Source organism: Pongo pygmaeus, chromosome 20, assembly GCF_028885625.2.
Source record: "Pongo pygmaeus isolate AG05252 chromosome 20, NHGRI_mPonPyg2-v2.0_pri, whole genome shotgun sequence".
Taxonomy (NCBI): domain Eukaryota; kingdom Metazoa; phylum Chordata; class Mammalia; order Primates; family Hominidae; genus Pongo; species Pongo pygmaeus.
Genome location: NC_072393.2, coordinates 40,882,026 through 40,892,566, shown reverse-complemented (window position 1 = coordinate 40,892,566; position 10,541 = coordinate 40,882,026).

The following is a 10,541-nucleotide window of genomic DNA, read 5'->3' as shown; positions in this document are numbered from 1 at the left end:
CTCTGCCTCCTGGGCTCAGGCAATTCTCATGCCTCAGCCACTCGAGGAGCTGGGATTACAGGTGTGCACCACTATGCCCGCTAATTTTTGTATTTTTAGTAGAGACTGAGTTCATCAGTCTGGTCGTTGGCCAGGCTAGCCTTGAACTCCTGGCCTTGAGTGATCCTCCCAACTCGGCCTCCCAAAGTGCTGGGATTACAGGCGTGAGCCACCACGCCCGGCCCATAGCTCCTCTTGTAACCTGTTAAATATATGTGTTTAACCACCCTGTCATCATATCTCCACAGGAGCTCCAGGTACAATTGACAGCTGGGAATGTGCCTGACGATTAAGACTAAATGCTGTGTACACATCTCAGATAATTCAGTAAATGTCTCAATAGCCCTGAGAGACATGCACCTAAAAATCAAAGCTATGTCTGACCCCACATTATCACCAGGTCAATGGTTGGCATCCTGTTGCAGGTGAGGACTGTTCTCACCTGGAAAGAAGCTATTTACAACTTTGGCCCTAGTTGCAATGATAGACATACTTCTCTGCTGTGGATTTTTCTGCTGTTTCACCTTCTATATGGGAATGCAAGACAGACTTCCCCAGAGACTTTCCAGACCTTACACCATATTGGTCCAACTACTCATAAATATTTCCAACTCCAAGTGGATCAGTTCCATTCTGATGACTAATCACAATGCCCTCTTTCAGCAGGAAGTAGCCAGCATGAATGTGGCATCCAAATCCCATAGAAATGGAATGGAATTTGACAGTGGGAAACTGTAATTGAGTACCGCATTTTTTTTTTTTTTTTTGAGACAAAGTCTCGCTGTGTCGCCCAGGCTGGAGTGCAGTGGCGTGATCTCAGCTGCAACCTCTGCCTTGTGGGTTCAAGCAATTCTCCTGCCTCAGCCTCCAAAGTAGCTGGGACTACAGGCGCCTGCCACCACGCCCGGCTAATTTTTGTATTTTTAGTAGAGACGGGGTTTCACTGTGTTGGCCAGGCTGGTCTTGAACTTCTGACCTTGTGATCTGCCTGCCTTGGCTTCCCAAAGTCCTGGGATTACAGGTTTGAGCCACTGCGCCTGGCCAGAGTACCCCATTTTTAAAGAAAAAAAATGATTTTTTTCCTTTTTCTTTTCCCCCCATCTCCTACTTAACTCTTTAGGAATGCAATTGTAACCTCCCTACATGGCAAGATTATCTAACTATATGTTTACTTAGAAGTTCTAGGGACTGAACCTTGAAACAAACCAGGGACCCCCAGAATTCTCTCCCATCAGATTGCCTTGAGACAATGGTCAATTTCTCTGCTCACGATGGTGACAGCTAGAGCACGTGATAGATAAGACATCAAAGCATGTCACATAGACCCCACACCTCCTTGCCCCCCACCTTTATGTCATTCACATCAAGCCCCCCTTTAAAAGTCCCCACTTTCTGTCCTGAAAGCTGAAGCAATATCCTTAAGGCAGGAACATGTACCTCTTCCCCTCAGCTGAGCTCTAGAATAAAGTCACCTTTCTACCAGAACTTGCTCTTGTTAATTGGACTCTGCAAGCATGGAGTGACTGGACCTGTGTTTGGGTATAAAACCTTCATTATAAATTCACTGTTCCCTTATAAAACTCTCACCCTGTAAAACTTGTCTTCTGTTTTTTTTTTTTTTTTTTTTTTTCAGAGACAGGGTCTTGCTCTCCCAGGCTGTAGGAGTGCAGAGGCACAATCATAGCTCAGTGCAGCCTCAAACTCCTGGGCTCAAGTGATCCTCCTGCCTCAGCTTCCTGAGTGGCTGGGACTACAGGTGCACACCATCATGCCCGGCTAATTAAATTTTTTTTTTTTTTCTGGATGGGTGGCTGACCCATGTAATCCCAATACTTTGGGAGGCCGAGGTGGGCAGATCACCTGAGGTCAGGAGTTTGAGGCCACCTTGCCAACATAGTGAAACCCCATCTCTACTAAAAATACAAAAATTAGCCGGGTGTGGTGGCACGCACCTGTAATGCCAGCTACTTGGGAGGCTGAGGCAGAACTCGGGAGGCGGGGGTTGAAGTGAGCCAAGATCCTGCCATTGCACTCCAGCCTGGGTGACAGAGCGAGACTCCATCTCAAAAAAAAAAAAAAAAAAAAATTTTTTTTCTTTTGGTAGAGATGGGGTTTTGCTATGTTGCCCATGCTGGTCTTGAATTCCTGGGCTCAAGTGATCCTCCCACCTCTGCCCCCCAAAGTAAAACTTCTATTAGCTCTCTCACTGTTCCTTTTATGATATCCTTTACTTCGTCCCTGTGAATCCTGCGGGGTCCTGCTGTAAACCTTTCCTGTTCGCCCATAAGCTCCCTGCCCCTTTAGCTCCTCTAAGACCTTATTTGACCACCTATTCACTCCTCTTGCTGGGACTACAGGCGCCCGCCACCACGCCCGGCTAATTTTTGTATTTTTAGTAGAGACAGGGTTTCAGTCTCTACTTCTCTGTCCCCTTACAAAGTCCTGCCCTGTCTCCCTCTAACACCTCTCAACTTCTGAAACCAGCTTTCTGACTCTTTGAACTTCCTCTCCATCCACGTACAACAGCCTTTCTGTTCTAAACCCGTGCCCTTCCGACATATGTCTCTGTCCACTTATATCACCCCTGAGGTTCCTTTATGATACCCTTTCTGCTCTCATCATTTCCCCTCTACTCTCTCTAACACTCCTCCTCCTACTCCTGCCCTCCTCGAACATTCCCAGGAGGGCACCTAGGTCTGGCACTATCAGTGCTACATGGAAGCTCTTCCTTGATCACCAACCACAGGGGATTACCATGGCGGCTGGGCAGGCCCCGCCTCCTAGCCTGTCTCTCTACTTCTATTGGCCAATTGGAGGTGGTATGTCATAGGATGGGAACCAATACCTGGCTTCTGATTGGTTTGATGGGGTGACGACTCCTCCTACTCTCTCAAGTGATTGGCCAATTGAGGAATCCCTGGTTCCACCTTCAAAACAGACCTATAAATAAGCCTCATTTCCTTGCTCATCTTTGTTTAAAGATTCCTCCTGAGCATCGTGAGAGAAGAGCACTACTTGGGGCAAGAGTGATGTAGGCCTCGGAGTCTTGTGTTTCAGGAAAAAAAAAATGCATTTTCTCTGCTCTCATACCACAACAGTCAACACAGAAGAGTTCTTTGATCAAATGTGTGGGTTCCCCCCTTTTTCCCCACCCCCTCAATCCCCTCCAACACCAAGCAAACAATCATTTCTTTTCTTCCTTCCTTTCCTTTTTTCCTTCATTCTTTCCCCCTTCCCTCCCTTTCCCTTTCCCCTTTCCCTTCCCCTTCCCTTCCCTCTTTTCTTTCTTTTCCTTCTCTTCTTTCTTTTCTTTCTTTCTTCTTGCTCTGTCATCCAGGCTGGAGTGTGGTGATGTGATCTTGGCTCACTGCAACCTCCGCCTCCTGGGTTCAAATGATTCTCCTGCCTCAGCCACCTGAGTAGCTGGGACTACAGGTGTGCGCCACCATGCCTGGCTAATTTTTTGTATTTTTAGTAGAGACGGGGTTCTGCCATGTTGACTAGGCTGGTCTCGAACGCCTGACCTCAAGTGATCTGCCTGCCTTGGCCTTCTAAAGACCTAGGATTACAGGCATTACGCCCGGCCTACTTCTATTTTTTAATTTTTTAATTTTTTATTTTTTGAGACAGAGTCTCACTCTGTTGCTCAGGCTGGAGTGCAATGGCGTGATCTCGGCTCACTGCAACCTCCGCCTCCTGGGTTCAAGTGATTCTCCTGCCTCAGCCTCCCAAGTAGCTGGGATTACAGGCAACTGCCACTACGCCTGGCTAATTTTTGTATGCTTAGTAGAGACTGGGTTTCACTATGTTAGTGAGGCTGGTCTCGAACTCCTGACCTCAGGTGATCAGCCCATCTTGGCCTCCCAAAATGCTGGGATTGCAGGCGTGAGCCACCGCGCCTGGCCTACTTCTATTTTTTTTAAGACAAGGTTTTGTTCTGTTGCTAGTCTGGAGTGTAGTGGTGTGAACACGGCTCACTGCAGCCTTGACCTCCTGGGCTCAAACAACCTCTTGCCCCAAACTTCTGAGTAGCTGGGGCTACAGGTGCAAGCCACCATGCTTGGTTAATTTTGAAATGTTTTGCAGAGATGGGATCTCACTATGTTGCCCAGACTGATCTTGAACTCCTGGGCTCAAGTTATTTATTTATGTATTTATTTGAGACAGGGCCTCACTCTGTCACCCAGGCTGGAGTGCAGTGATGTGATGATGAATCACTGCAGCCTCGACTTCCTGGGCTCAGGTTATCCTCCTGCCTCAGCCTCCCAAGTAGCTGGGACTATAGGCGTGTGCCACCACGCCCAGCTAACTTTTTTGTATTTTTAGTAGAGACGGAGTTTCAGCATGTTTTCCAGGCTGGTCTCAAACTCCTGGGCTCAAGTGATCTGCCCACCTCGGCTTCCCAAAGTGCTGGTATTACAGGCATGAGCCTTAGAACCTGGCTATTTTTTTTTTTTTTTTTTTGAGTTGGAGTCTCCCCCTGTCGCCAGGCTGGAGTGCAGTGGTGCGATCTTGGCTCACTGCAACCTCCAGCTCCCTGGTTCAAGCGATTTTCCTGCCTCAGCCTCCCGAGTAGCTGGGATTGCAGGCATGCACCACCACACCCGGCTAATTTTTGTATTTTTAGTAGAGACAGGGTTTCACCATGTTGGCCACGATGGTCTCCTGACCTTGTGATCTGCTCGCCTTGGCCTCCTAAAGTGCTGGGATTACAGATGTGAGCCACCACGCCCGGCTCTGGCTATTTTTTTTAAGTGCATTACGAAAATATTTTATAACTTGTGTGTTTAGATCATGTCCCTTAAATATGATTATTGGTATGTTTTGCTTTAGGTCTACTATTATTTGTTTTTTATTTCCCCTTTTCTGTGTTTTGTTCCTTGTTTTCCCTTTTCTTTCTTTCTTTTGGATTATTTGAATACTGTTTTAGTACTCCATTTTAATTTATTTATTGTGATTTTCACTATATATCTTTGCAAGTTTTAAGTGATTGCTCTAGGGATTATGGTAAACACACTTAAACATTCTGTAGTCTACCTAGATTGAATATTTTGCAACTTCAAGTGGAATATGGAAAACTTCCACCATATTGGTCCCTTCACTCTCTCCCATGCATGCATTAGCTTTCATGTGCATTATAAAGACATGTATTGAAAATACATCCGTCCAGGGCTGTGGCTCACGCCTGTAATCCCAGCACTTTGAGAGGCTGAGGTAGGTGGATCACCTAAGGTCAGGAGTTCAAGACAAGCCTGGCCAACATGGTGAAACCCCGTCTCTACTAAAAGTACAAAAATTAGCTGGGCATGGTGGTGGGCACCTGTAATCCCAGCTACTAGGGAGACTGAGGCAGGAGAATCGCTTGAACCCAAGAGATGGAAGTTGCAGTGAGCCAAGATCACACCACTGCACTCCAGCCTGGGTGACAGAGTGAGACTCTATCTCCAAAAAAAAAAAAAAAAAAAAAGAAAAACGCCAGGCACGGTGGCTTGGGAGGTTGAGGAGGGCAGATCACAAGGTCAGGAGATCGAGACCATCCTGGCTAACAAGGTGAAACCCCGTCTCTACTAAAAATACAAAAATTTAGCTGGGCGTGGTGGTGGGTGCCTGTAGTCCCAGCTACTCGGGAGGCTGAGACAGGAGAATGGCGTGAACCCGGGAGGCGGAGCTGGCAGTGAGCCAAGACCGCACCACTGCACTCCAGCCTGAGCGACAGAGTGAGACTCCATCTCAAAAAAAAAAAAAAAAAAAAAAAAAAAAAAACCTCTCCCAAAGTGCTGGGATTACAGGCGTGAGCCACCACGCCCAGCAGTCATTCCTTTTAATGGCAAAAACCGCAATTATTTTTGCATCAACTACTCACACAGACACACACACACACACACACACACACATATCTCATGTCACCTGCAGATATAGTTTTATTTCTTCCTTTCCAATCTACATGCCTTTTTTTCTTTTTTGAGACAGAGTCTCACTCTATTCCTCAGGCTGGAGTGCAGTGCTGGCGTGATCATAGCTCACTGCAGTCTCAAAGTCCTGGGCTCAAGTGATCTCCCTGCCTCAGCCCCCTGAGCAGGTAGGACTATAGGCATGTGCTACCATGCTTGGCTAATTTTTAAATATTTTTTGTAGAGATGGGGTCATGCTGTGTTGCCTAGGCTGGTCTTGACATCCTAGTCTCAAGTGATCCTCCTGCCTCCCAAAGTGTTAGGATTACAGGCGTGAGGCACTGCGCTGGGCCCTGTTTGCCTTTTTTTCTTGCAGTGACTAGAACTTCCAGCACTATGTCAAATAGGAGTGTCAAGAGCAGACATCCTTTCCTTGTTGTTGATCTTATAGGGAAAGTATTCTATCCTTCATCATTAAATATGATATATATTTGGTGTGTTTAAATCTATTATTGTTATTACTATTATTATTATTATTATTATTTGAGATGGAGTTTTGCTCTTGTTGCCCAGGCTGGAGTGCAATGGCGCCATCTCGGCTCACTACAACCTCCGACTCCCGGGCTCTAAGCGATTCTCCTGCATCAGCCTCCCGAGTAGCTGGGATTACAGGTGCCTGTCACCACGCCTGGCTAATTTTTATATTTTTAGTAGAGACGAGGTTTCACCATGTTGGTCGGGCTGGTCTCGAACTCCTGACCTCAATTGATTTACCCGCCTCAGCCTCCCAAAGTCCTGGGATTACAGGAGTGAGCCACCGCGCCTGGCCGTTATTAATATTTTTGATGTTCAAGTTGTACCACTCTGGGCCAGTGGGCGCTCCTTCAAGTTAGCTTCTATGTCGAAAATAAAAATGATCTGTTAAGAGAAAGGTAAGTGATTAACAAGTGACTCCAGCAGGTAAAAAGATTGAATTGCTACTAATGGTCGATGGGAGGCAGTGTTGTCCACCAAGTGCTTAAGAACACAGCTTTTGGTGGCAGATTTCCTGGTTCCCAATCCTGGACCCTCAGTGAATTCGCTGTGAGACCTGCACTGTGTCTTTCCAGCTCCCTGTGCTTTATCCTCAGTCTGTAAGAATGCAGGCTATAGGGTTAGTGTGGAGACCAAAAGAATCAATACTCCGAAGCTGCTCATAACAGTGGCTTGCACTTGACTCCGAGAGTTCCTGCTTTCACCATCATAGTGAAGACAAAGTACTCAAAATCTGCTACACGAAAAAGATTACAGGCCCAGGAGATTTTGCAGGCATGTTCACTCCAACTTTTTTTTTTTTCTGGAGATGGAGTTTCGCTCTTGTCACCCAGGCTGCAGTGCAATGGCATGATCTTGGCTTACTGCAACCTCCACTCTCCGGGTTCAAGTGATTCTCTTGCCTCAGCCTCCTGAGCAGCTGGGATTACAGTTGTGTGCCACCACGCCCGGCTAATTTTTGTATTATTAGTAGAGACGGGGTTTCACCATATTGGTCGGGCTGGTCTCGAACTGACCTCAGGTGATCCACCTGCCTCAGCCTCCCAAAGTACTAGGATTACAGGCATGAGGCACCATGCCCGGCCCACTCCAATTTTTAAGAAGCAGCTAATTCCCATGACATAGAAATGTTTCCAGAACACAGAAACACATGGAATGCTTCTCAACCCATTCTGCATTGCCAGCACTACCCCAATGCAAAGGACTGAGAACAGCCCCCAAATGAAAACTATACAGGACCCAAATAAGGCAAAGCAAACCATATCCACCACATATTAAAAGAATAATAGAGGCCGGGCGCGGTGGCTCACGCCTATAATCCCAGCACTTTGGGAGGCTGAGGCGGGCGGATCACGAGGTCAGGAGATTGAGACCATCTGGCTAACACGATGAAATCCCGTCTCTACTAAAAATACAAAAAATTAGCCGGGCGTGGTAGCGGGCGCCTGTAGTCCCAGCTACTCCGGAGGCTGAGGCAGGAGAATGGCGTGAACCCGGGAGGCAGAGCTTGCAGTGAGCCGAGATCGTGCCACTGCACTCCAGCCTGGGCGACAGAGCAAGACTCTGTCTCTAAAAAAAAAAAAAAAAAAGAATAATAGATTGTGACCCAGTAAGTTTTCCCAAGAGTATAAGAATGGTTCATTGTTAATAACTTTGTTAAAGGATTGAATTAAAATCTCATATGATCATGTTAATAGATGCTGAAAAGTATTCAATATGATTCAACACAAATTTTTTTTGAGACAGAGTCTCGCTGTGTTGCCCAGGCTGGAGTACAAGGGTGTGATCATGGCTCACTGCTGCCTCTAACTCCTGCTTTCAAGTGATCCTCCCATCTCAGCCTCCTGAGTAGCTGAGAATACGGGTACCATGCCTGGCTAATTTTTTTTTTCTTTTTTTGGCAGAGACGAGATCTAGCTATGTTGCCCAGGCTGGTCTCAAATTCCTGGCCTCAAATGATTCTCCTGCCTTGGCCTCCCAAAGTACTGGAATTACAGGCATGAGCCACTGTGCCTAGGCTCAATATAAAATTCTAATTTAAAAAATCTTGGCAAGCCAGGAATAGAAGAAAACATAACAAAATTGATGAAATTTTGGCTAGTCACGGTGGCTCATGCATGTAATTTCACCACTTTGAGAGGCCGAGGCAGGCAGATCATTTAAGGCCAGGGGTTCAAGACCAGCCTGGCCAGCATAGAGAAATCCCATCTCTACTAAAAATACAAAAAATTAGCCCCGAGTGGTGGTGCGTGCCTGTGGTCCCAGCTACTATAGAGGCTGAGGCACTAGAATCGCTTGAACCTGGGAGGCGGAGATTGCAGTGAGCTGAGATTGTGCTGCTGCACTCCAGCCTGGGTGACAGAGCCAGAGTTTGCTTCAGAAAAAAAAAAAAAAAAAAAGATGAAATTTTTATCAGAAATCTACATCAACTGCCTGACTTAATACTAAACAATAGAACTAACACATACAAGGATGGAAACAAGATTATGATGCTAATTCATATTTTGCTGAAAGGTTTAGCCTAGGAACTAAAAAAATACATATATAATGAGGTATTAAAATTGTTAAGAAATAATTCAAATTTAGCATTGACAATCTAAGTGTGTAAAATTATGAATTATTACACCAAGAAAGTTCAGTAAGTTTGCCACACAAGATATCAACATTGGAAACTCAGTACCTTTCTTCTACCCCAATAATAATTTAGATTATGTAATGGAAAAAAGGACTGCTTATAATACATAAAATAAAGCTAAAGATGTACAAGTCCTATTTGATATATCATATTTATGAATAGGAAGGCTTATCATAAAGATGCTAAATCTCCCAAAACTGATAACTAAATTGATTGTAATGCAATCAAAGTCAGATAAGATTTTTTTTTTTGAGGTGGAGTCTCACTCTTTCGCCCAGGCTGGAGTGAAGTGGTGCAATCTCTGCTCACTGCAACCTCCACCCCCAGGTTCAAGAGATTATCCTGCCTCAGCCTCCCAAGTAGCTGGGATTACAGGCACGCACCACCACAGCGGCTAGTTTTTGTATTTTTATAGAGACAGGGTTTCACCATGTTGGCCAGGCTGGTCTCAAACTCCTGGCCTCAGGTGGTCCTCCCGCCTCGGTCTCCCAAAGTGCTAGGATTACAGGTGTGAGCCACTGTGCCCGGCCTTATTTTTTACATTTATTTATTTTGGAGACAAAGTCTAGCTGTGTCCCCCAGGCTGAAGTGCAGTAGCATCACCATGACTCACTGCAGCCTCAAAATCCTGGGCTCAAGTGATCCTCCCACCTCACCCTCCTGAGTAACTGAGACTACAGGCGTGTGCCACCATGCCTGGCTAATTTTGAAAAATTTTGTAGAAAAGAGCTATCGACTTGCTGCTCAGGCTGGTCTCAAACTCCTGGGCTCAAGCCATCCTCCTCTCTCAGCCTCCCAAAGCATTGAAATTACAGGCACGAGCCACTGTGCCTGGCCTCGTTTTGTGTTTACCTGGTGCTAAATACCAATTGGATGCCCGAGAGTGAAATTCAGGTTGGATGAAGTCTGGGAGCTGAAGTAGAGGAGGCTGGCTGGCTTTCCAAGGCCTGTAGCAGAAGGTGACACTTGGGTCTGCCTGCTGATGTTGACATGGGCCATCCTAACCTGACATGGCTTTGCAGCTGAATGTGACAGGCCCAGCCTGGGCTGGATCTGGAGAGGGACAGGGATGGCTAACCCTCTAGATCCACTAACATGACAGACAATTAGGCATCATCCCATCTGCAGGCATCCCCATAACCCAGAGCATTGTCCCACAAACACATGGGATCTGCCCAGACACTCAAGCCCACAGAGGAGACAAACTCAGCATCACAACAATTACAATTAAGGTGGACTAGGGCCTTTGTTGTTTCCTTCTATTATTATTTCCTATAAACCACCCAACAAGATGGATGTCTCTGTTGGGTATGAACTTGAAGCTGTAATCCCAGATGTGTAAGAAATAGAACTCTATTCTCCTGCTTCTCTACTGGTTCGGGTGGATTGGGCTGTGGAAACAGGCCAAGCATGTCATTTGTCAACATGGTAGTCTATTTTCT